The sequence below is a fragment of the Canis lupus genome, chromosome 6 (assembly GCF_011100685.1).
Source record: "Canis lupus familiaris isolate Mischka breed German Shepherd chromosome 6, alternate assembly UU_Cfam_GSD_1.0, whole genome shotgun sequence".
In the NCBI taxonomy this organism is placed as follows: domain Eukaryota; kingdom Metazoa; phylum Chordata; class Mammalia; order Carnivora; family Canidae; genus Canis; species Canis lupus.
In genome coordinates, this window is record NC_049227.1 from 26,415,605 (window position 1) to 26,442,303 (window position 26,699).

The 26,699-nt window shown below is 42.8% G+C and overlaps 1 long non-coding RNA gene across 4 annotated transcripts in view; it reads right to left on the bottom strand.

Annotated features, from left to right (window-relative positions):
- The window catches only part of LOC111096499, a 34,249-nt gene extending 23,695 nt beyond the window's left edge, over nt 1-10,554 (bottom strand). For 3 of the 4 annotated variants that reach the window (XR_005360367.1, XR_005360364.1, XR_005360365.1), the window contains exons 1-5: nt 9,471-10,554; nt 8,979-9,091; nt 8,533-8,631; nt 7,899-8,064; nt 5,488-5,577 (exon numbers count right to left, since the gene is read on the bottom strand). This is a non-coding gene — a long non-coding RNA (uncharacterized LOC111096499). The remainder of the gene's footprint in view (nt 1-5,487; nt 5,578-7,898; nt 8,065-8,532; nt 8,632-8,978; nt 9,092-9,470) is intronic. The other variant, XR_005360366.1, reaches the window with a different exon arrangement.
- Between the last annotated feature and the right edge of the window lie 16,145 nt (nt 10,555-26,699).

The window sequence follows — 26,699 nt, forward strand, 5'->3', positions numbered from 1 at the left end:
AGTCCTGACCAGTGCATCTGAGCAGCCAAGCACGTTTGACTGCTAAAATAGAACAGCCGAGGGAAAGCCCTGTGGCAGGCGGTGCTTCCATGCAGCTACTGCCGCCGAGCATCTGGTGGTGGGACAGGGACTGCTCTTGGTCAGCAGGGTCAGCAGTCAGAAGAGCCGGATGCAGAGCAGAGGAGAGAAGAGACAAGTAGAACCTGCGGGCATCTCTGCTTCTCGTCATCCCTCACTGGGTCTGACCACAGTGACTTTCAGGCATGGCTGCTGCCTCACCTGCGCTTGCCTCTCTCGGCCACATTGAACAGGGAAACAGATTTCCAACTTAATCAAGTTGACCCGGTACAAACCACACATGCCTGCATTCCTCTGTTGCCTCTTCTGGCCATTACTCTCTGTGATGGCTAATTTATGTGGTATCTGGAGCTGGGCCATGGGATGTCCAGACAGACACCTCATTAAACATTGCTCTGGGTGACTCTGTGGGGGTGTTTTGGGAGGAGATTAGTATTTGAATCAGTAGACCCAGTAAAGCAGATTGCAGTCCCCAGTGTGGGTGGGCTTCAGCCCAATTGTTGAAGACCTGAAGGAAGAGAGAATTCTCTAGCCCGGCCTGAATGTAGAGCTGTCACATTTGTTTCCTCCTGCCTTCAGATGGGCACTCATGCCACCAGCGCTCCTGGTTCATGAGCCTTCAGACTTGGAATTTACACACCACTGGATCCATTGGTTCTCAGAACTTTGGGGTTATTACTTATTTTTTTTAAATTTTTATTTATTCATTCATGAGAGACACAGAGAGAGAGAGAGGCAGAGACACAGGCAGAGGGAGAAGCAGGCTCCCTGGTGGGGAACCCGACATGGGACTTGATCTCAGGACCCTGGGATCACGACCTGAGCCAAGGCAGACACTCAACCACTGAGCCACAGGCGTCCCAAACATTCGGGTTTAGACTGCAACTACGCCACTGGCTCTCCTGGGCTCCCAGCAGATTGTGGGATTTAGCCTCCAGAATCCTGTGAGCCAATTCCTTTCTCTCTCTCTTTCTCTTTCCAATGGGTTTTCTTTCCCTGGAGAATCCTGAAGAAGACCCTCTCTCTCCTACACGCTCTTTAATTTCTCAGAAGTTCCCAAATTCTTTCCCACCTGAAAGACCTTTCTCTTGAAGCTGAAATGTATTTCCTCCCCACCAACCCCTCACCGGGCTCTTCTTTTCTCATCCTCTCTGGCATAGTTGAAGTCACTTTCCCTGGACTTCCAATATAAGTTATCTGCCTGCTATTCTTGTTTCCTATGTACAACTTGGGGTTGTATATATACAACAAAGAGGGGGGCACCTGGGTAACTCAGTCAGTTGGGTGTCCAGTTACTGGTTTTGGCTTAGGTCACGATGTCAAGGTCCTGGGATCGAACCCTGCATGGGGCTTCTCACTCAGTGTGGGGTCTGCCTATGGATTCTATCCCTCCTTCAGCCCCTCCCTCCACTCACGCTCACTCTCTCTCTCTAAAATAAATAAATCTTAAAAAACAAACCAACAAATAAAGAGAAAAGGATCAATACAGAGCTTGGGGTTGTATATTTACTTATAGCATCTCTTTCTTCTACTAGCTCTGGAGTTCTTTGAGGTCAGGGATTGTGTATATTTTGTTCACCATTATAAACCTAGTGCCTGGCACACAGTAGGTTCAAAACAGACCTACTAAATGAACAAACATAGTCATTTTCTCTCTCTCTCTCTCTCTTTTTTTAGTAATCTCCATACCCAGCATGGGGCTTGGACTCACCATCCTGAGATTAAGGGTCCCATGCTCCACCGCCTGAGCCAGCCAGGTACTCCCAAACAGTCATTTTCAAGGCCAATGTTTGATACAGTGTTTTAGAGGAAAAAAAGATGGTCCCTTGTGTAATATGTGGCTTTATTTTGCTTTATAATTTATGATGTACATATGTCAAAACAAACCAAAGCAAAAATACTTAGTCTCTGTCAGCAGGCAAAAATTAACCTTACTACCCACTAACCCTGCTGGGATCCCCCACTGGCCTGGTAAAACCATTAGAAGCAATAGCTAAAACTTTGTTTGTGATGTAATTTAATAACTAGCTCTCAGCAGGAGTTTTAATAGTCACCATGCAAGGTCTAGAAAGTTTTTATGGCTTAATGGCCCACATACATTCACAGCTCTACATATTTCAGCATCTACATTATTTTCTCTGTGAGAATGCTTTATCCAAATAGACTACTTTGCTTAAGAACATGTTTTTCCAAAAAAAATTCCAGACAATTATAATCCCAGTGCAAATAATCCCACCACAATACATGAACTAATGAACAGTACATGAGCAAAGAAGTTTATGGCATCCCTGAGACATCCCTTAATAAATATTAAGTTTCCCACATCTCCAGGGTTATTTTTCTGTAAGGATTCAACAAATTGGCAACAGGTAGTAAATTAGTCCTAGAGATGTAATGCATAGTAATAGTGAATACTATTATCTAATGCATAGTAATAGTGAATATAGACCATAGTATTGTATCACAATCATCAAACTTGTGAAGACAAGATTCTCTTTTTTTTTAAGATTTTATTCTTTTTAAGATTTTATTTATTCATGAGAGACACAGAGGAGAGAGAGAGAGACAGAGAGAGACACAGGCAGAGGGAGAAGCAGGCTCCATGCAGAGAGCCTGACGTGGGATTTGATCCTCAGTCTCCAGGATCAGGCCCTGGGCTGAAGGCAGTGCTAAACCGCTGAGCCACCAGGGCTGCCCTTAGGATTTTATTCTTAAGTAATCTCCACACCCAACATGGGTCTCAAATTTATAAGCCCGAGTTCAAAAGTCACTTGCTTCACTGACTGAGACAACCAGGTGCCCCAACAAAGAGGCTAGATCTTAATTATTTCAACTACTAAAAGGAAATAATTATGTGATGTAATAGAGGTGCTAATTATCAGTACAGCAGCAATCATATGACAATACATAAACATATCAAATCAACATGTTGTACACCTGAAAATTTTATTTTATTTTTTTATTTATTTATGATAGTCACAGAGAGAGAGAGAGGGGCAGAGACACAGGCAGAGGGAGAAGCAGGCTCCATGCACTGGGAGGCCGACGTGGGATTCGATCCCAGGTCTCCAGGATCGCGCCCTGGGCCAAAGGCAGGCGCTAAACCGCTGCGCCACCCAGGGATCCCTACACCTGAAATTTATACAGTGTTATTTATCAAATTTATTTCAGTTTTAAAAATGCTACTGAGGGCAGTCTGGGTGGCTCAGCAGTTTAGTGCCGCCTTCAGCCCAGGGCCTGATCCTGGAGACCTGGGATCGAGTCCCACATTGGGCTCCCTGCATGGAGCCTGCTTCTCCCTCTGCCTGTGTCTCTGCCTCTCTCTCTCTCTCATGAATAAATAAATAAAATCTGTAAAAAAAAAGAAATGCTACTGAACTCAATAACTGATTATGCAAATGTCCATGAAAGAAAATGAGTAAGTAAGTAAAGGACTTTTCTTTAGGGAAGGTAAAAATGAATATTTAAAAAGAACTGCTGGGCCTTACCTCTGCTTTGTCTTGATGCTTAGCTGTCAATCTGTAGCATGCTTTTTTCTTTTTTTGTAATGTAAAAATAAAGAATTAAAAGCTGGCAGAAACATTGCATAGACTTGGAAAATAACTCTTTGGAGTAAAGAGTTCAGTATTTTCAGGAACTTATGTTGAAAATTCTTCCATCTGCTTCCCATAAGAGAATTCTTACTCCTTCCACCACTTCTCAGTGTCCCTGTGGTTACAGCTGAGCTCTTCTCCGCTTTGCTTAAGAAGCAAGGATGCGAAAGTACCTCTGGAGTGGAATCAGAGGCTTCACTGAAGCAAGCGTGGATGTTCTGCTACCAAACAGACTTGGTGGGAAATCTCCAGCTTGCCCAGGGCCAGGCATTCACTCTCACCATCAGCACCACCTCTCTGGGGACGAGGAGGCCACCAGCTTCTATTCTAGAAGGGCTACAACTGTCCTGAACCATCACAAAGCGGGTTGTCCACAAGGAATGGACAGGCTGGAGAATGACAAGGCTTGTGGCATAAAGCAGGTTCATGCACTGCCTGTAGATGGTGGACGGTCCTCTCCGGGTGGCAAGGCAAGGACAGCCGGCATAGCTTCCAAGCACTGGAAACTTATGCTTATATAAGTGCTAAAGTGAAGATCAATGTCTCCTCAGGACACACCTCTGTGTTCTCTCTTTCCTAGCCCACAGGCAATGGTTTTGCAAGCGTGTTCCCCAGACCAGCAGAATCAGCAGCAGCACTTTGTGGGAAATGCAAATTCTCAGGCCTCACCCAGACCAACAAAAACCCTGCAAGGTGGGGCCCATTGGTGTGTGTGTCTTCACAAACCCTTCTGATGATGCTGAGATACACTAAAGCTTGCAAATGGCTGCTTTCGTCTGGGGCAGTGTTTCTCAAACTGCATTGTAGTAGAATCTCCTGGGAAGCTTTGGAAAATCCTAATGCCTGGGCTTCACCCACGTAAATTAGGTCAAAATCTGGTGAGGAGAAGATCAGTAGTTCTTCTAGATTTCCCACATGACTCAGATGGACAGTTTGAGAACAAGTGGTCTATTCTAGGGCCTTGAGGCCCAAGAGTCTCTGGACCTGCAGCTTCTGCGTGGTTAGAAATGCAGAGTCTCAGGCCCCAGCCCAGACTTGCTAAAGCAGTCTGCACTTTCATAGGATCCCCAGTGATTGGTAAAGCACATGAAAACTTGACAAGCACTGCGGTGACTGGGTGGCTCAGTCTACTAAACATCTGCTTTTGGCTCAGGTCATGATCTCCAGGTTCTGGGGTCCAGTTCCCTGCTCTATGGGGAGTCTGCTTCTCCTTTTTCCTTCCTCTCTCTCTCTCTCTGCTCCTCCTCCCCCCACCCCCACTCATGCTCTCTCTCTGTCTCTCTCTTTCTCTCAAATAAATAAAATCTTAAAAAAAAATGTGATGAGGCACCTGGGTGGCTCAGTGGTTGAGCAGCTGCCTTTGGCTCAGGGCGTGATCCCGGGGTCCTGGGATGGAGTCCCACATCAGGCTTCCTACATGCTGCATGGAGCCTGATTCTCCCTCTGCCTGTGTCTCTGCTTCTCTTTCTCTCTGTCTGTGCCTCTCATGAAAAAATAAATAAAATCTTTAAAAAAAAAAACCTTTTATATTTATGGTGAATATAATGAATAAATAAAACCAGAGGCAGAGGGAGAAACAGGCTCCATGCAGGGAGCCTGATGTGGGACTCGATGCTGGGACTCCAAGATAATGTCCTGGGCTGAAGGCAGGTGCTAAACCACTGAGCCACCCAGGGATCCCCTAAAAGGTTTTATATTTATTCATAAATATATTCATATATATATTTATTCATATATATATTCATATACGTATATATAAATGTGACAATCACTGACCTTTGGGGCACAAAAAACACATCTGAAGTTTCTTACTTACAGATCAATGATTTACTGAGTTGAGTCCAGAGGTTGTTTCTTTTGTTTTTGCTGATTCTCTGGTGACACTCCTGGCCCATCAAAGGATGCTCTGGTTGGGGGAGGGTAGAACAACAGAAAAAGAGGAATTAAATTCAGTGAGCACCTCAAGGGGGCCCTACAGAATGAGGAAGGAAGGAAGAAACATTTTAATTAACATTTGGACACATTCTGGAGGTACCTGTTCACCAGATTATTAAGCACTACATTATATATTAACTATTCTCGGGAGGCCTCCCCATAAACCAACTGGTTCTTGCTCTCCCACCTCCAATTTCCAATTTCATTTCTCACCATCTCACCAGATCACTACTGAGTGATTTAGAAAGTGAAACCAAGGCTGGCTCAGAATTGGAGTAAATATTAACCAGGATTTATTATTTCTTTAAAGAATATGAAGAGTTCCAGATTGGAATAGACCAACTGTGGGGCGCCTGGCCGTCTCAGTAGAGAATGTGACTCTTGATCTCTGGGTCATGAGTTTGAGCCCCATGTTGGGTGTAGAGATTACTTATAAAACAAAAACAAAAAAGGCTGACTTTGTGACCAAGGGCGATAGAAATTTTATTTTGATTTATTTTCAATTACAAGGTTTTTGAAAATTATCTCAGTCTACATTTTTAGTTTTTCCCTCATCTTGAAAATGAGATGTGGCTATACACTCATCTCTGTATGTGTGTATTTATGCAGTCATGACAGACATGGATTTTTACCATGTCGCATATCCTGGGCAGCAGAGTGTGGGGAAAGGCTGGAAGTGAACTTCTCTGGATCCCTTATAGCAAGTCACTATACTACACAGGGCCTCCATATTCTTACTTCTATAACAAGGGAGTTTGACAGTTGAGGTTGCAAATTTAAATGTCTTCAGGAGCTTAGATGGAAATCTCTTTTTTTTTTTTAAGAGTTTATTTATTTATTCATGAGAGACACACAGAGAGAGGCAGAGACATAGGCAGAGGGAGAAGCAGACTCCCTGAAGGGAGCCAAACGCGGGACTCGATCCCAGGATCCCGGGATCACAACCTGAGCCAAAGGCAGATGTTTAATTGACTGAGCCACTCAGATGTCCTTTTGTATTTTGGTGTTTTGTTTTGTTTTGTTTTGTTTTGTTTTGTTTTGTTTTGTTTTACAGAATTTGAAAACCGCTCACAACACTCCTGAGGACTAGCACTACCTGGGGCCAGCCAGGTAATGATCTCTACACTAAGTGATATCCCAGGATTCCTAGAATTCCATGCTGTTCCTTAAATGAAACTTCTTTCTGTGGTCATATCTGCGTCTCTCACTTATTCTTTCAATAAATATTTGAGCACCTACTATAAGCTAGACCAGTCTATTTAAAAAAACAAAAGAAAAAAAATGACATAGGGTTTCTCCTTTGGTGAGCAAATGAAAGAGCCAAGTGAAATGCAGTGATATAGAATAAGGCTTCCCAAATAATTAGGCTTGTTGAAAAGGCCTACAGAAAGGCAGACTTGGTTCTTTAGCCAGACACACAATTTTTCTGAGGCTTGATATTTTTATCTATAAAATGGGGGAGAATAATAGCTCTCCATCAAGACTGTGTGAATGTTAGAATTCTGTCTATAAAGTGCCTGGCATGTGGTAGATGCTTAATAAATAATGCTAATCAGCACTACTACTGTTATTATTACATTCTAAACTCCTTGGAGGGGCACCTAGGTGGCTCAGTGATTGAGCATCTGCCTTTGGCTCAGGTTGTGATCCGAGAGTCCTGGGATGGAGAACTGCATCAGGCTCCCCACAAGGAGCTTGCTTCTCCCTCTGCCTATGTCTCTGCCTCTCTCTGTGTGTCTCTCATTAATAAATAAAAAAATTTTAAATGAAAAATAAATAAATAAACTCCTTGGAGTTAGAGGTTGGGTCTGGTTAAAATCATGCAGTGGCATTTCTTAACCTGCAAGCAGCAGGTTGCTTTCACAAAGGACATACTTTGTTTCCCCTTGGAGACGGCATCAACTGGTATTTCCTAAGACAAATCTGGAAATGCCTATCTAAACTATAGGGTAGCCTAAATATTGCACAACTGTTATTTTTCTAAAAACCAGAAAGCAAGTCTGATGTGATGCAAATGCATTAGAGAAGATTTTTTCGGTCTTTTTCACCAACAATGAGAAGAGGCTTTTTCCTTCTTGTGAGTGGTGCTTGAGATTCTAAGGCAGGTTTAATTAGAATACCAAGAGCAAGAGTTGCATACTTGGTGATTTTGAAGGGGGCTTCTAGAGATGTGTAAGGGCCATTAGGTTGGATGATTCATTGTTGTTTTTTTAATTTTTCTAATTGCTCTTGAAAATGTATAACTTTCCTTTTTCTTGAGACACTTATTTCTAACATTGATTTCACACTTACCCTTAAAGCACCATCTCTAAGCTGATGACTCTTGAATTTGCTCCTTCAGGCCATGTTCTCATACATCCAGCTCCCAGCTTGCGTCTCTCCTTGAAGATCTCATACACATCTTGGATTTGGTCAAAACAGAACTTTTTGCCCAAATTTGCCTCCTCTCAAGCCTTTCCTATGCCAATAAATGGTATCATCATACACTGGTTGCTCAGGTCAAACGTTGGGAAATATCTTAATTTTTTTATATTACACTCCACATCCTATCCCACACATAAGCCTTTGTGCTTTGACTCCAATATCCCATAGTGTTATATGCAAAGTGTGATCACTTCCTACCACGTGTATTTGATAGGTCATTTCAAAGCTACTATTATCTCTACTCCAAAAGCCTGCTAACCAGAGTCTCTACCTCTTCTACTTCCACGCTTACACAGCAGCCTGAGTGATCTGAAAGCATAGATGGCGTTTGTCCCTTCCTCACAATCCTCCAAAGGCTTTCCCTTGCAGGTGGAATAACACCCAGACCTGTTATGATGCCCCACAAAGCTCTGTGTGATTTTGCCTCTGCCTCTTTTCCCCTAGACTGGCCCTACTTGTGTATGTCAAATGTGCCAGGCTTTTAGCAACACAGGGCCCTTACCAGAAAGTTCTTCTCATGGCCTCTCTCTCTTCTCATCTTTACCTCTTCCTCAGAAAGATCTTCCTTGACCCTCTTGGCAGAGACTTCTGGTTGTCCACCCTGTCCATAGAAATGGAACCTCTTATTTTTAGTTGGACCCATAATTGCCCTGCTTCCCTTAACTAGTTATGACCACATGACTAAGTTCCAGCCAATGCAACATAAGCAGAAATATAATGTGGCCATTTCTTTTTAAAAGATTTTATTTATTATTTATCTGAGAGAGAGAAGGAGAGAGAGAGAGAGAGAGAGAACATGAGTAGGCAGAGGGAAAGGGAGGAACAGGCCCAATGGAGGGCTCAATCCAAGGACCCTGAGATTATGACCCGAGCAAAAGGCAGACCTCCAACTGACTCAGCCACCCAGACGCCCCAGGAACCATCCTTAAAAAAATCATTGGCACATACCCTTCTTTACCTTTCTTTCGAAATCTTCTATTCATTCTGCTGCCTGGAATATGACATGATGGAGGCCTTTATGGAGCAAGACCACCATAACAGACCTGGATGACTTGTTCCTACTTGAGAGAGAAACAAACATTTATTTCATTTAACCCACTGTTATTTTGGATCCTACTACCAACCTAATTCTAATTGATAGATTAGAATCTTTGGCTAAGGCAGCCTTATTTCATGTTCATCTGTACTCTCTTCTTTAAAGCACTTAGGACCTGAAGTTACCCCATATATTTATTTATGCTTCTATTATATTTTTATTGTCTGTCTTCCTCCCTTCTGGATTGTAAACTCCTTAAGGCCTGCTATATCCCCTCCCCTTGGAAGAGTGCCATAATAGGTGCTTAGTAAATATTTGTGGAATGAATCACTGAATGAAGATCTACTACGTGCCAAGGAATGGGGATACAGAAATGATTCACAAGTGTTTCCTGAGTCCCTTACCTGCGAAGCTCACCACGTAACAGGAACTCTCTAGTTTGAAGTGGCAGTCATTCTCTTAAGAAGCATCTGAAACAGTGGTTCTTGTCCAGGGGCACTTTTGCCCCCAAGGGACATTTGTCAATATCTGGAAATATTTGGATTACAAGTTGGGGACTGCTACCAGCATCCAGTAAGTAGAGTCAAAGAATGCTGCTACCCACCCTATGAGGTGCAGGACAACCCCCACAACAGATAATTTTCTTGCCTCAACTGCCAGGAGTGCTGAGATTGATAAACCATGACCTGGCAAAGGTCAATGCCAGTTAGATTTTTCAGGGAGAAAGTTGTGTGGGCTGCATGAGAGTAGAAGCTATGGAGTGTAGGAAACACATGCCATGTGGCCTCTTTGGTGTCATTAGTAAGCATGTGGGATTAAGCCCCAAGTAGAAGTTGGCTGAGTTGTCAAATTCTGCAAAGCTCTCCATTGAGAGGCCAGCCCCAACTGTCAACATTCTTGACTTGTCACAGGGCCCACATTGTGAGGACAATGTCAACTCAGAACAGGTGAAATTATGTCCAGAACTCTAGAAACCATGCCAGAGAAGCTCTTGGAACATAACATCATTATGATGATAACAGTATCTTCATAAGAAGTCCAACATGAATTTTCACTTTGCCCGGTTTTCTCAGGAAGGCTGAGAGACCTCTGAGGATCTATTGTTCTTTGTCGTCGTACATCTCTTCTCTAACAGGTGATAGAAGTGTATCCACATTCATGGCCCTCCTGCAAAATGTAATTATCTGTTGCAGGTAGATAAACAAATGATAGATGAGAGTAGACTAAAGGCCAGGAGACTATTGAAGTGATAGTTTATGTTTTAATTTTTTTTTTTAAGCTTTCCAATTTGTTAGTCACCGATGTACTTGGTGACCTTGGGCAGTGTACATAATCTTCCTGAGCTCCAGTGCCCTCATCAGCAGACTCAGGTTGGGATCAAACCATGGCTTAGTTGTCTTCCATTCTAAGGAATCATAATCATATCTACCACCTGTTACTATCAGATAATCAAAGGCAACAAATTTTGTCTGGGTTTGAAGAAATAAATTTTTTACTTCTATTTTTTTAAAGATTTTATTTATTAATGGGAGACACACAGAGAGAGGCAGGGACATAGGTAGAGGGAGAAGCAGGCTCCCTGAGGGGAACCCGATGCAGAACTTGATCCCAGGACCCTGGGATCACGACCTGAGACAAAGGCAGATGCTCAACCATTGAGCCACCCAGGTGCCCCAAGGAAATACATTTTGAAGTAAAGAAAAGACTGTAGTGATTACTAGCATCAGTGTTCACCACCACCGTCACCACTAACACTTTCAAAAATAAAAAATCAGCATTAATCTTTGGAACAGTATTTCCTAAAATATGTTTATTAGAACATAGATACTTAAGATATGAAAATGGGACTCTATGTCAGAAAAACTGGGAAGGGTACAGTGAGTCATTTTAAGTTTTGTAAACCCAGTCTTTTCACTTATTTGACTAGAGAATTCACTTTTCCTTGAATAATGATTAGCATCCTACAGAACTGGTGTTTCTTGAAAGACTTTTGGAGACTCTGCCTTGGTATGTAATGACATTATCTTTTGCTCTGTACCTACTGGGGGAGGGAATGATAATACTAGAAGAGAATGCCAAGGAAAATAAGCAACATGCTTCCAGACATCCCTGGCCTGCAACGAAAACTTGAGAATTCCCATATACCTGATATCAGGCAACAATAACATACTTGGACACAGTATTAATAAAATCATTTATTGACCTAATTCTGTTAAATAGCCTGTGATGCAAAGAGAGAGAGAAATTTGATCTTGTGCATGCATGAGTGGAATGAGGGAGCAGAGGGAGAGGGACAAGCAGACTACAATGAGCGCTGGAGCCTGACATGGGGCTCAGTCTCACAATGCTGAGGTCACCACCAGAGCTGAAATCAAGAGTCTGACATTTAATCAGTTGAGACACCCAGGCATCCTATTTTATTTTATTTTATTATTTTTATTTATTTTTATTTTTTTAATTAAAGATTTTAAGTAATCTCTACACCCAACATGGGGCTTGAACTCACAATCCCAAGATTAAGAGTTACACACCCTGTTGACTGAGCCAGCCAGGTACCCCAAAGATTTTTTATTTTTAAGTAATCTCTACACCAACACGGGCTTGAACTTAACAACCCTGAGATCAAGAGTCATGTGCTCTGACTAGCTCAGTCAGGTGCCCCCCAAATCAGAAACTTCTTATAAACTACTCACTTTGGTTTAATTGGAGAATTAAGACTTAATGTATTAACACGTCAAACTGAGTGGTTAAGATAATTCTATAGGGTCCGAAAAGGGAGATTTCCTTTAGGTCTTAGGATAAAGATAGATTTTAAGTAAGAGGTGATTTCCAGAGGTGGAGGCCGCCTGGAGGCTCAGTCAGTTTAGTTTCAGACTCTTGATTTCGGCTGAGGTCATGATCCAAAGGTCATGACATCTAGCCCAAGTCAGGCTCCATGCTGGGTGTGAGCCTGCTTAAGATTCTTTCTCTCTTGGGATCCCTAAGTAGCTCAGTGGTTTAGCACCTGCCTTCTGCCCAGGGCACAATCCTGGAGTCCCAGGATTGAGTCCCATATCGAGCTCCCTGCATGGAGCCTGCTTCTCCCTCTGCCTCTCTCTCTACGTGTCTCTCGTAAATAAATAAAATATTAAAAAAAAAAAAAAAGATTCTTTCTCTCCCTCTCACTCTGCTCCTCCTGTCGCCTCTCTCTTAAAAATAAAAAAATAAAAAAAAAATTAAAGAATTGATTTGGGCCTTGAAGGGTAGAAAGATAAGGTCTTGTGAGGAGACCTGGGGAGATGATTCTTGGCAGAGACTATGATGAACTAACCAATGCCCCTGGGATAGATTGTATCTCTAGAGCCATCCAGATACAGTATCAGCATCCTTTAGACAGTGCTCAATAAAGGATACATTCTTATCCTTTATCTACCCCAGCGTTGTCCAACAGAAACATAGTTTGAGCCACATATACAATTTTAAACTTGCTACTGGCCACCTTTAAAAAACGAAAGTGAAATAAGTGACATTAATTTTATTTTATTTTATTTTTACTTTTATTTTTTTTAGTGACATTAATTTTAATAGAATACTTGACCTAACCCAATGTAGGTACAATATTATCGGTTCATATAATCAATATAAGAATTATTAATAGGGGGATCCCTGGATGGCGCAGTGGTTTGGCGCCTGCCTTTGGCCCAGGGCGCGATCCTGGAGACCCAGGATCAAATCCCACATCGGGCTTCCTGCATGGAGCCTGCTTCTCCCTCTGCCTGTGTCTCTGCCTCTCTCTCTCTCTGTGACTATCATAAATAAATAAATAAATACCTTAAAAAAATTTAAAAAAAAAGAATTATTAATAGGATATTTTATACTCTATTTTTACATAATAAGTCTTTGAAAGCTGGTGTGTATTTTACTTACGGCATGTCTCAGTGAAAACCAGCCACATTCCAAGTGCTCAATAGCTACAAGTGGCCAGTGGCTTCCATATTGAATAATACCAATCTAAACTACCACTTTTTTTAAAAAAATAAGTTCTAGGCCCAATGTGGGGCCTACAGAGATTGCTTAAAAATAAAATTAAAAATTTTTTTTATCTGTATTGTAGCCTATGTCAGAATTTCCTTCCTTGTTCTCATTTTTCTTTCTTTCCTTCCTTTTTAAGTCTGGTTAATACTCCACTCTATGTATATACTATTTGGCTTATCCATTCATCCATCAAAGGACACTTGGGTTGCTTCTAGCTTTTGCCTATTGTGAGCAATGCTGCTCTGCACGTGGGTATATATATAATCTATGTGAGTCCCTGCTTTCCATTCTTTTGGGTACATATGCAGTTGAATTGCTAAATCATATGATACTTCTATTTCTTAATTTGTTGAGGAGCTTCTGTACTGTTTTCCATAGTGGCTGCACCATTTTATACACTCACCAACAAAGTGCAAGGGTTCTGTCCTCACCAACACTTGTTATTTTCTGCTTGTTTGTTATTTACTTATAATAGCCATTCTAATGGGTATAAAGTGCTATCTTACTGTGTTTTATTTTGTTTTTTAAGTGGGCTCCACACCCAACATGGGACTAGAATTCATGACACTGGGATCGAGAGTCACATGTTCTACTTCCTGAGCCAGCCAGGTGCTCCTGTGGTTTTCTTTTGAATTTCTCTAATGATTAGTGATGATGAACATCTTTCCGTGTGCTTTTTAGCCATTTCTATATATTCTTTAGAGAAATGTCTAATCGAATCCTTTGCTCATTTTTTCAACTGAGTTGTTTGTTCTTTTGTCATTGTTAAGATGTAGGAGTCCTTCTGGATATTGACTCCTTTTCAGATATATGATTAGCAAATATTTTCTCCCATTCTATGGGTTTCCCTTTCACTCTGTTAACAGTGTCCTTAGATGCAGAAAAGTTTCTAAATTTTGTGGTAGTCCAACTTAATCTACTTTTGTTTTTTTTTTGTTTGTTTGTTTGTTTTTTTTGTTTTTTTTACTTTTGTTTTAATTGCCTCTACTTCTGGTGTCCTATTAAATTGGTATCTTTTTTTAACTTTTTATTTTTTTATTATTTTGTAAAAGATTTTATTTATTCATGATAGAGAGAGAGAGAGGCAGAGACACAGGCAGAGGGAGAAGCAGGCTCCATGCAGGGAGCCCAATGTGGGACTTGATCCCTGGTCTCCAGGATCACGTCCTGGGCCAAAGGCAGGTGCTAAACCGCTGTGCCACCCAGGGATTCCCTTTTAACTTTTTAAAAAAGATTTTATTTATTCATGAGAGACACACAGAGAGAGGCAGAGACATAGAGGGAGAAGCAGAACCCCTGTGGGGACCCCAATGCGGGACTTGATCCCAGGATCCTGGGATCACAACCTGAACCAAAGGCAGATGCTTAATTGACTGAGTCACTCAGGTGCCCTTTTGTATTTTGGGTTGTTGTTGTTGTTTTAAGATTTTATTTATTTATTCATGAGAGACACAGAGCAAGAGAGAGAGAGGCAGAGACACAGGCAGAGGGAGAAGCAGGCTTCACGCAGGGAGCCCGACATGGGACTCGATCCTGGGACTCCAGGATCACGCCCTGGGCTGAAGACGGTGCTAAACCGCTGAGCCACCCAGGTGTCCCAAACTGGTATATTTAGATACAGAAATCAATGTCTTCCTAGTCAATGAACTCTGCCACATAGTCTAAAAGTTAAACAGAGAGACCCTTAACATTTTAATCTATTGGGACACCTGGGTGGTTCAGCAGTTGAGTATCTGCTTTCAGCTCAGGGCATGATCCTCAAGTCCCAGAATCGAATCTCATATCAGGCTCCCTGCACGGAGCCTGCTTCTCCCTCTGCCTGTGTCTCTGCCTCTCTCTCTGTGTGTCTCTCATGAATAAATAAAATCTTTAAAAAATATATTTTAATCTACTGACCCTTTTCATGAATTCTGTTTGTTTTTTTTTTTTTTTTCCCTTCTGGAAAACATTGTGAAATCTTTTGAATGCATGTACTCAATACTACTTCCAAATAGGCTTTCAGAAGTTGGCTTATTTATGGGTACAACCTCTCCTTCCTGTGCGGAGCCTGGGCCTGTTTGTCCCCAGAGCCATTGCCCACCTGCCCTGCTCTGTCACATAGACATTGATCTTTGAAGGCTGCAATTTCCAGGCTCTCGTGTGAGCTGACTCCTAGCTGGGTTCAACCAGTAACAATCACTGGCATGAGACTGGAGGCCAAGAGGATGGCATAAGCCAGGGCATTTATCTTCTTCTCTGCCTCTGCCTCTGCCTCTGAATTACCTTTATGGCTCCATCGCGAAATGGAAAGACCTGGCCCACATCTATCAGGTGAGATCCGGCCTGCGTTCTCTGGCAGCATCACCTTTTGTCTTTCCAGCTCCAGGAGCGGTAGTGGCTCCTGCTGATGTGACTCCTGGATTGCCTCACTCTATCAGTCAGGGGCTTTCAGGAAACAGAGGGTATAACCGACCAAGGAAATAATAACAAAATTTACAGAACTATTTACAGAGGGATGGGCAAAGTTCCTGATACACTAACAAAGGAGACACCTTAACCCAGCAAGGGGCCTCTACCACCCTTAGACCCTGGGACAAGTAGCTGGATGAAGACAGCTGTAGGGCAGGATGTGTGGCCTTCGGTGGTAGGATGCAGACACTTCCCAGTGAGCTGCAGGGATGAGGCCGGAGGAATAAGCATCCAGACATCGCTCTCCTCTCACTCTTCCATCCAGGGAAGCCTCCGATTGGCAGAACTCAAGCAGAGGATGGGGACAAGGACCCTGCCAACGCAGTCTGTACAGGTCAACCTCTGGGGCCCCCAGCAGAATGGAGAAGCCAAACAGCAGATCTGGACGGACAAATGGAATGTAGCAGGGACACCCACCTACACGTTGTGCCTGTTTGGCTTCTCAGCAGCCAAGGAACACATTACCATGGCCCATGTGTGGAAAATGGACAGCGTTATGGTTATCATCCTTATTACTTTGCAATGACAGGCCTTTGTGAAAGATTGTGCTCTACCAGGGATGGGCCAGCTATAGCCTGTAGGCCAAATATAGCCAGCTGCCTGTTTTTGTGATTTGATTTTTTTTAAACATTTTATTTGTTTGTTTATTTATTTATTTATTTATTTATTTATTTATTTATTTATTTTTAAGATTTTATTTATTCATGAGAGACACACACAGAGAGAGAGAGAGACAGGCAGAGACACAGGCAGAGGGAGAAGCAGGCTCCATGCAGGGAGCCCGATGTGGGATTCGATCCCAGGACTCCAGGATTGGGCCCTGGGCCAAAGGCAGGTTCCAAACCGCTGAGCCACCCAGGGATCCCCTGTGATTCAATTTTTTACTGAATCACCACCATTCGTTGACATGGGCTGTGGCTGCTTTTCCACAACTGTGCCAGAGTTGAGTAGTTTCAACGGATATCACACAGCCCGCACGGCCTAAAATATTTACTCCCTGGCCTTTTACAGAAAAAGTTTGCTGACGCCTGTGCTATAGCCATTATACCAGGTAGAACAGTTACATAATTCATAGGTCTTATTGAAAAATGAAAATGCAGGGCCCCTTCTTCAAAATCCATTAGATATTTCAAGATGGTAGCAGCAGAGCATGAAGGAGAATTTAAGGCTTTTCTAAGTGTGGGATTATATGGAGCTGCACAGATTATACCCCTATGCGTGGACACATATAGAATGCTTTCTAGCCAAATGCCACGGCTGCCTGGCAATGCAGTTATTCCGCTATTTTTTTTTTAAGATTTAATTTATTTATTCATGACAGACACACACAGAGAGAGAGGGAGAGAGAGAGAGAGAAAGGCAGAGACACAGGCAGAGGGAGAAGCAGGCTCCATGCGGGGCGCCCGACGTCCCGATATGGGACTCGATGCCAGGTCTTCAGGATCACACCCTGGGCTGAAGGCGGTGCTATACCACTGAGCCACCCGGGCTGCCCCACTACGTTTTATTTATTTATTTATTTTTTAAAGATTTTATTTATTCATTCATGAGAGACACAGAGAGAAGGTAGAGACATAGGCAGGCTCCTTGCAGAGATCCTGATGTGGGACTCGACCCCAGAACTCTGGAATCACACCCTGGGTCAAAGGCAGACGCTCAACCACTGAGCCACCCAGGCAGCCCCGTTTTATTAAGATTGTATTAATTTATTCATGAGAGACACCAAGACATAGGCAGAGACACAGACTCCCTGCAGGGACCCTGATGCTGGACTCAATCCCAGGACGCCACCGGGATCATGACCTGAGCCAAAGGCAGACACTCAACCACTGAGCCACCCAGGTGCCCCAGTTATTCCATTATTGATGGGAGTTTGAGGAACAGGAGATACAGAATTTGCTATAATAGGCAGCCAGGAGGGATCCCCGGGTGGCTCAGTGGTTGAGCGCCTGCCTTCGGCCCAGGGCATGACCCTGGAGACCCGGGATCATTCCCGCATCAGGCTTCCTGTGTGAAGCCTACTTCTCCCTCTGCATATGTCTCTGTCTCTGTCTCTGTGTGTGTGTGTCTCTCATGAATAAATAAATGAAATCTTAAAAAAAAAAAATAGGCAGCCAGGAGGCATCATGTGTTCTAGGGGTGCAGAGATCTACCAATTCAGGAGGATTGTTTGAAGGAGAATTTTCACAATGTAACATTTTTTCAATTAGAGAAAACTTAGAGACTAGAACAAAGAGACCAAGAGACATTAACAGTCCCAATATTTTAATATATAACCGCTACTATCCTTCTGGGGTACCTCCCACCACTTTCTCTAGATGAACATTTATCGAGAAAAAAAATTAAAGCTGGTGGGATGCCTGAGTGGCTCAGCAGTGGAGCATCTGCCTTCAGCTCAGGGTGTGATCCCAGGATCCAGGATCGAATCCCACATCGGGCTCCCTGCACGGAGCCTGCTTCTACTCCCTCTGCCTGTGTCTCTGCCTCTCTCTCGGTTTCTCTCATGAATAAATAAATCTTAAAAAAAAAGCAAACCTGGTTCTCCAAAACCTATCTCACTGGTAAGAATGACTAGGTGTTTAGAATTCTACGCATCATTTTGGTACATTATAAGATGGTCAGAAAAATGGTCCTCCTTATATGCCCCTCAGGTGGTTTTCAGGTAGGGAGTGACTTTGGCATTAGGTACCCAGTTTCTGTCACTTATCTAGCTGTGTGGCCTGGGGCAGTTAACTCACCACATTTTCTGAGTGCAGTTTCTTCTGATGGAGGAGGAAAAAGGATTTGATAATATTTACCTCCTTGAGTTTGAGAAATAGTGATGGTTATAAACAAATATAATTAAGATGAATGGTCATTATTATTTTAACAAAATGGTGGAAAAGGTGGGTTCTGCTTTTAAATTGGGGGGCACAGGGCCAGGCTTTGTCATTAATTAGCTCTCTACTATCTCTGGGATTCGCTGATAATATAATAAACACTTCCCAAACACTCACTGATGATTTGGAGATTAGACTATTATTTTTCTACATCCTTTTATTTTTGTACTTGTTTCCTTTACCCGAGGTGATGTAATGCTTGGCCATCTGCTTCCCCTTCATCCAAAAGCCACCTGAAATCATGCTTTTTCTGAGAAGCTTCTTCCAGGGCCCAGCAGGAAGGATCCCCTAAGAGGTGGCATGCTTGGGGGACAGTTCAGATTCCATGCCAAGCAGTGTGACCTTCAAATCATGTTAGCACAAAAGACCTTCCCGAATAAGCCTTCATTTGCTCCCTTGGCATACGACGAAGGGATTGTTTCACTTATGATACATACAGCAGTCCACCAAGAGGCCGAAAAATTCTATTTCAGCAAGATGCTCTGGAGGGAAATATTTATCTCGGTCTTACTTGGTAGGCAATTTAACTCTTTAGCTGAAATGAATTAAACTACTGACACCTGAGGTCCCTGGCTAGCTCAGTTGGTAGAGCATGCAACTCTTGATATCAGGGTTAGAAGTTCGAGCCCCATGTTGGGTATAGAGATGACTTAAAAAAATCATTAAAATTTTTTTAAAATTCTATATACTAGCAGCATCAGCTTGGGCAAGTTGTGTCTTTAATAACCTCTGCTATATCATCTATAAAATGAGAATAAAAAGAGTAACCAACTTTATGTGGTAGTCTTAAAGATTCAGTGAGCAATGAGCTAGTTATGTAAAGTCCTTAGCATGGGACTGGCAAGTTACAACCAATAAATGTTACTTAGTGTTATTATGAATTGTGTGTCATCAACATCATCCTCAGATTTGGGTGACTTCTAAGCAGTGATGACCAAAACTGAAGGCACTATTCTCCTTTACCCTGACTTTAACTTCCATCTGTATTCTCCTCCTGTCCCTATCACAAGGGACAACTCAGTTGTGGGGGTCCCTGACTTCAGGCAAAAAAATTTTTTTAAAGATTTTATTTATTTATTCAAGAGAGACACACAGAGAGAGGCAGAGACATAGGTAGAGGGAGAAGCAGGCTCCCTGTGGGAGCCCGAAGTGGGACTGGATCACAGGACCCCAGGATCATGACCTGAGCCAAAGGCAGAGATGTTCAACTACTAAGCCACCCAGGCATCCCTAGGTAAGATGTTTAAGAAGGCTTTTACTGGTGAGGAACTCAGGGAAAGATTCTAGAAGTGAGGGATTAAAACACAAGGAAGAATCTTAGGGCCAGACTGCTAGGAGCTCCTTCAGAAAGCCAGCGACAAAGGAAGATGTGATACTTCTGGCCCAATAGACCTTGACAATTGGCATTCAAAGTAAAAAGCTCTTCAGAAAGAGATTGACCAGGTAAAGGAAAGAGATATACACAGGATATCTTTTTAAAATGTTAAATGATAGGGATGCCTGGGTGGCTCAGTGGTTGAAGGACTGCCTTTGGCCCAGGGCATGATCCTGGAGTCCCGGGATCGAGTCCCACATTGGGCTCCTGCATGGAGTCTGCTTCTCCCTCTACCTGTGTCTCTGCCCCCCCCCCAAAAAAAATGAATAAATAAAATCTTTAAAAAAAATAAATGTTAACTGTGCCAACAAGAGATGGGAATTTTATTTACAAGTGATTTTATTTACAAAATCTACATTTTATTTACATATGTCTCAGATATTGCTTTAATCTTGAGAGGCAAAGGAGCTGGTTTCTTTAGTCGCAGCCAGGCAAATCCCTGGGTGCCTACAGGGTCAACCATTGGAGAAGCTCACCCTGTGTTTTCTCTACGTGGTAAGTCACAAATAGCTTTGGCTGGGCATCATCGTCCTTCCATTTTATTGTTTGGAGAATGCATGAGCCACTGGGCAGCACGTCTTGTGCCCTGATTCATAGAAGCTTGGCCCTTGCCTCAAGCTGAGGCAGCCCGAATGGAGATTTCAAATGTGTCATGAGTTTCCTGGCCAAATTCCTTCAAGCACCAACTCGAAAACTCAAAAATAGCCCTTACCAAGGGAACTTGACCTGTGACAAAGATTTCCTAGCTGGGAGCATGTATAAGAGGGCAGCTGTTTTTCTTTTTAAAAATCTGCTTTAATGTCTCTATGATGTGAATTGGCTTTTAAGATTGTGTTTGAAAAATCACTCTTATACTTGAGTCTCCTGTTTGAGAATGGAGTTCCTCAATTCTTGGTGCCAAATTGGGGTTAATCCTGTGCCAGATCTAAGGATTAAAGGAAATAAAAGAGAAAGCCTTATCTCTTGTTTACTGAGGGTATCAATTCAAGTTTCTATCTAGGAAATTTGGAAGATCTATCTAGAAAAATCCTGGTGGTTAAGGACTCCGAGGTTGCCTATGTTCAAGTTCTGATGCCAGAGTCTTTTAGAAGTTAAAGGCTTAGGTCGGGTCAGAGATTTTGAGGTTCTGATATAAAAAATATAAGAATGTATAAGAAATTAAAAATGGGACAAAATTTATGGTACATTTTAGGATTTCTCTTTTTACAACTGAGTGTTTTTAACACAGAGGGGGAAAAATACAATAATGTAAGAGAGTTACTTATTCACCAGGTAATTATCATTATTAGGAAATATTCATGCATTACCCCTACAGGTAAGTGACTGGTAAGTGTGCACTATTTTATTTTTTATTTTTTTAAAATATTTTATTTATTTATTCATGAGAGACAGAGAGAGGTTAGAGACACAGGCAGAGGGAGAAGGAGGCTCCCTGCGGGGAGCCCAATATAGGACTCCATCCCATGACCCCAGTATCATGACCTGAGTCAAAGGCAGATACTCAACCACTGAGCCACCCGGGTACCCTGAGAGAAAATTTTCAAGCAGACTCCCTGCCAAGTGCGGAACCCAACACTGTGCTCGATCTCACAACCTTGAGATTATGACCTGAGCTGAAATCAAGAGCCCATTGCTTAACTGACTGAGCCACCCAGGTGCCCACTCCTCCTTTTTTTTTAAACTGAGTTGAGGAAACAGTACATGTTCACTTTTGAATCTCATGATTTTTTTCAGCACGTTATTATTTTTTTAATATTTTATTTATTCATGAGAGACACAGATTGGGAGGCAGAGACATAGGCAGAGGGAGAAGCAGACTCCATGCAGGAAGCCCGATGGGGGACTTGATCCCCGGACAGGGATCATGCCCTAAGCCAAAGGCAGACGCTCAAACGCTGAGCCACCCAAGTGTCCCTTTTTCAACACATTAACATAATATATTCCTAATTTCATTAAGAGTTCTTCATAAATATAAGTTTTAATGGCTGCAGAAAATTCCAACTATGAATAGACTATCCCCTAATTAATTTTCTATTGTTGAGCATTGAGATAATGTTCCTTTTTTTTTTTGCTAAATAAGTAAAAATGAGATTAATACTTTTGTATCAATCTTGGTCCATATTTTAGATCATTTCCACTTCATTTATCCATTAACAACTATTTTTTTAGTGTTTACTCTGGGTCAGGTGCTATGCTGTGTGCTGAGGATCCGAGGGTAGAGATGGACAGGTGTGGACTTTGCTTTCATGGGTAGAGCTCCTATTCTATTAAAAAAAAACTTTTTTTTTAAAGATTTTATTTATTTATTCATGAGAGACACACAGAGAGAGGCAGAGACATAGGCAGAGGGAGGCTCCCCAGGGAGCTGGGGATCATGACCTTAGCCAAAGGCAGATGCTCATCCACCGAGTCACCCAGGTGCCCCTAGAGCTCCTATTCTAAGGGTGAGACATAACAAATGTGCAAAGAAATGCAATACTTCAGATGGTGATCAGTGCTACCTAGACAAGAAATAGGCTATGTGACAGAGTGTCCAAGCATTGACTAGCTTTTCTGGGCAGGGAGGTCAGGGAAACCTCACAGAAGAACTGGGATGGACTATGGAAAACAGTGCAAGGACTAAGGTGAGGCAGATGAGATGCCTAGACCCCCAGCTATTAGAGGGAGGCACTCACTGGCAGGTCTGTGTCTGTGCAGGGTTGGCACTTGCGTGACCTTGAGAGTGAGTGCCTCCTTAAATTTGGCACCCTAGGCACTTCACTCACCTCACCCAAGTCCCAACCCCGATGGCAACAAATGTAGGAAAGTCATTCTAGGCAGGAGTAGCAAGTGCAAAAGCTCAGAGTCTGGACAGGCCTGGTGTGCTTTAGGAACAGAAAATCAATCCCTATGACTAGAGTGGAGGGGAGAAGTGCTAATGGAACCTTGAAACAGAACCACCAAAAGAAACAAGATAATGTTTTTTGAAGGTTTTGAGAGTTGATCACATTTGATGTATTTTTTTTCTTAGAGTATCCAAGTAGTTGCCATGGGGAAAAACTGGGCTTCACTTTTTTTTTCCCCAGTGGTTTAGAATTGTTTTTAAAACTCACATATATTGGGAGGCAAGGTTGGAGATACAGGGACACCAATAACTTTTACAGGGCTTAATGGCTTGAAAGTGGTGTTTTTCAGTCATGGTTGTACTTTAGAATCTTCTGTGGTGGGGTGCCTGGGTGGCTCAGCAGTTGAGCGTCCACCTTTATGCTCAGGGAGTGATCCCAGAGTCCTGATATTGAATCCCACATTGGGCTTCCTGCGTGGAGCCTGCTTCTCCCTCTGTCTATGTTTCTGCCTCTCTCTCTCTGTGTCTCTCACGAATAAATAAGTAAAATCTTAAAAAAAAAAAAAAAAGAATCCCCTGTGGAAGCCTTAAAAATATACTTCTACTCAAGGGCACTTGGTTGGCTCAGTCTGTAGAGCACGCAACTCTTGATCTGAGGGTCATGAGTTTGAGCCCCACATTGGGCATAGAGATTACTTTACAAAAAATACTGACACCTGAGATTCAGATTTAATTAGTCCAGGGTGCAGCCTAGATGTGGGGATTTTACTATGCAGACAAAATTGATAACCTCTATGAGAATCTTGTTCTGGGTATGAGCTATTTCGGTAGGATGTTTGCAGTGTAGAAAAAACTAGCTTTTATAGACTCTTGCAGGCTTTTAGTTTTATCTTAAGAAGAATGGGAAGCCATTAATGGGTTTTAAGTAGGATGATGACACGATCTGATTTTTATTTAAAAAAGAAAATCATGGGCAGCCCGGGTGGCTCAGCGGTTTAGCGTCGCCTTCAGCCCAGGGCCTGATCCTAGAGATCTGGGATCTAGTCCCACATCGAGCTCCCTACATGGAGTCTGCTTCTCCCTCTGCCTGTGTCTCTGCATCTCTCTCTCTCTCTCTCTCTCTCTGTCTCTCATGAATAAATTTAAAAAAAATCTTAAAAAAAGAAAAGAAAAGAAAAGAAAATCACTGGAGCACCTGGCTGGAACAGTTGGTAGAGCATCAGACTCTTGATCTTGGGGTTGTAAGTTTGAGCCCCACATTGGATGTAGAGATTACTTAAAAATGAAATCATAAAAAAAGATTAAAATCACTTTGGCTTCAGTGTGGCAAAATTCCTTAGGATAGGTTCCTGGAAGCGGAATTCCTAGGGGAAAGGTATTAACAATTTTAAGTCTTTGGATACACACTCTTAAATTGCTTTCCAGTAAGTTGCTGCCAAATGACACTCACCTACCTTCTGTGTCCTCACACTACCACGTTGCCAACACTGATTGCTTTTGAGGGTTAATTATTTCTATGGGAGAAGTATAAGAAAACAGCAAACAAGAAGCAGTTATTGGAGCAACTGAGCACAAACCTGGCCAGCTACTTTTTTCCCCCTCCTTCTTCATTGGTCAAATATTATCCAAATAGCATGTGCTTCAGAGTCGTCGATCTGATTTCTAGCTAACATTTATTGATTGTTTACTGTGTTGCAGATATTGTGCAAAGCACTTTACATGCAAGATCTGTGTTAAATCTCTCAACATTTTTTTAAAGATTGTATTTATTTATTTGACAGAGAGAGAGAGAGAGTGCACAAGCAGAGGGAGCAGCACAGGGAAGGCAAATGCGGGTTTCCAGCTTAGCAGGGAGCCCATGGTGGGACTCCATCCCAGGACCCTGGGCTCATGACCTGAGCCAAAGGCAAATGCCTAACCTACTGGGCCACCCAGGCACCACAATTCTCTCAACATTCTTAAGAGGTCAGTACTATTATCTCCATTTTACAGATGAGACAATGAAGCACTGTGATAGTCAGGACCCTGTTGACACTCCCTCAGTTTTAAGTGGAGGAGTTGGAATTTGAATACAGAGCCCATCCTTGAATTACTCCGCTGTTGTTCTGTAATTTGAAAAAGTTAAAGGACTCTGGACATTTTTTTCTTTGAGGTCTAACGTTCTGATTATTGTGCTGGTTCCAAATGATTCCAAATCATTTTGGAATCTGACATAATTCAGTCAATGCACCATTGTTACAATAAACTATGAAGGAAGTCAAAACAATTAATTGGCCACATCAGCTATTTGCTTATGGGTCTGACGGGAGGAGAGAAGCATTAACTCACCTGGAACATAGAAAGGTCAAGATCTGAGGAAAGCAGGTCCAAGGAAGCTCAGAACTTACAATTAAGGAAAGGCTTTGGGAGGGGAGCCTTTCAAGTCAGATTGCAAGACAGGCATGCATGGTGGTGGAAAGAAGGGAAATTTAGCAAAAATAAATATTTCAGTCATTTCTAATAACCGAGGCGGGGTTCATTTCCAGGACCCCAAGATCATGACCTGAGTGGAAGGGAGACGTTTAACTAACTGAGCCATCCAGGTGCCCTTAATGTAGGTCTCGTTATTATTAATTATTATTATTAAGATTTTATTTATTTATTCATAGAAACACAGAGAGAGAATGAGAGGCAGAGACACAGGCAGAGGGAGAAGCAGGCTCCATGCAGGGAGCCCGACGTGGGACTCAATCCAGGGTCTCCAGGATCACGCCCTGGGCTGCAGGCGGCGCTAAACCGCTGCGCCACCCGGACTGCCCTATTATTATTTTTTTAAACACACGTAGATGACCATGCTTGGGTCTGATCTAGGTGGGATTTCTGTGTTGAGTCAAGTATCAGTCTCAGTTCAGACATTTCTTTTTCTCTAAATGGAGGGGAAGGGATCCCTGGGTGGCGCAGCGGTTTGGCGCCTGCCTTTGGCCCAGGGCGCGATCCTGGAGACCCGGGATCGAATCCCACATCAGGCTCCCGGTGCATGGAGCCTGCTTCTCCCTCTGCCTGTGTCTCTGCCTCTCTCTCTCTCTCTCTCTCTCTCTCTGTGACTATCATGAATAAATAAAAATTAAGAAAAAAAAAGATTTTATTAAAAAAAAAATAAAAAAAATAAATGGAGGGGAAGCCAAGTGAGGGGAGAAAAGTTCATTTGAAAATCTTAACTTGAGCAGCCCGGGTGGCTCAGCGGTTTAGCTCCACCTTTGGCCCAGGGTGTGATCCTGGAGACCCGGGATCGAGTCCCACCTCAGGCTCCCTGCATGGAGCCTGCTTCTCCCTCTGTCTGTGTCTTTGCCTCTCTCTCACTCTGTGTGTCTCTCATGAATACATAAATAAAATCTTAAAAAAAAAATCTTAACTTTCCATCTTTTAGAACTGGCAGGATCCTACCTGAGTGTGGCTTCATGGGCATCATCAGCAAGGAGCCCAGGGAGGAAGGGGTATGCCTGTGGAAATATCAAAGACTTACGATCTTCAGATCTTCAAGTACTCTAGGTAACAATTTTTTAATTACGCAAGTGATATATAGTCTGTCTTCTTGCAACATAAAGTAGGTTAAAACCCTCTGGGTTGATGTGAAGCCTCTTGATGATCTTCCCGTTGTTAGATGTACATCTTGGGCAGCTTTCCTCTGTGCATCTGCATCCACATTATGTATCCAATGGTTTCGTGACATCTTCCTCGGGGGACTGTGGGGGTGGGGGCAAGTGCTCAGGTGGGAGGCCCTGCCCACTCACCAGGCGGACTCTTTCCAGTGGAGAAGGTGGTTAACTGTTCAGGTGAGAGTATTTCAAAGCACACTTCACATTGCAGGGGGCAGGGATTGCGGGGCACAGGGGAATACCCCTTTTCTCCTTGTATTCAGCTTAGTTTTTGACAACGTTGAGGATATGGCCGAGGTGTCAGGACTCCATGGGCACATTTCAGGTGGGGGCTGGGTGGGTGGATATCTATGTACCCTCTCTCTCTTTTTTACTTTTTCCGTATAGGGTGGAGAAAACGGGCACACGTGAGCCTTCAGGGCACGCCTGCGCGTGTGCGCGTGTGTGAGAGCGCGCGC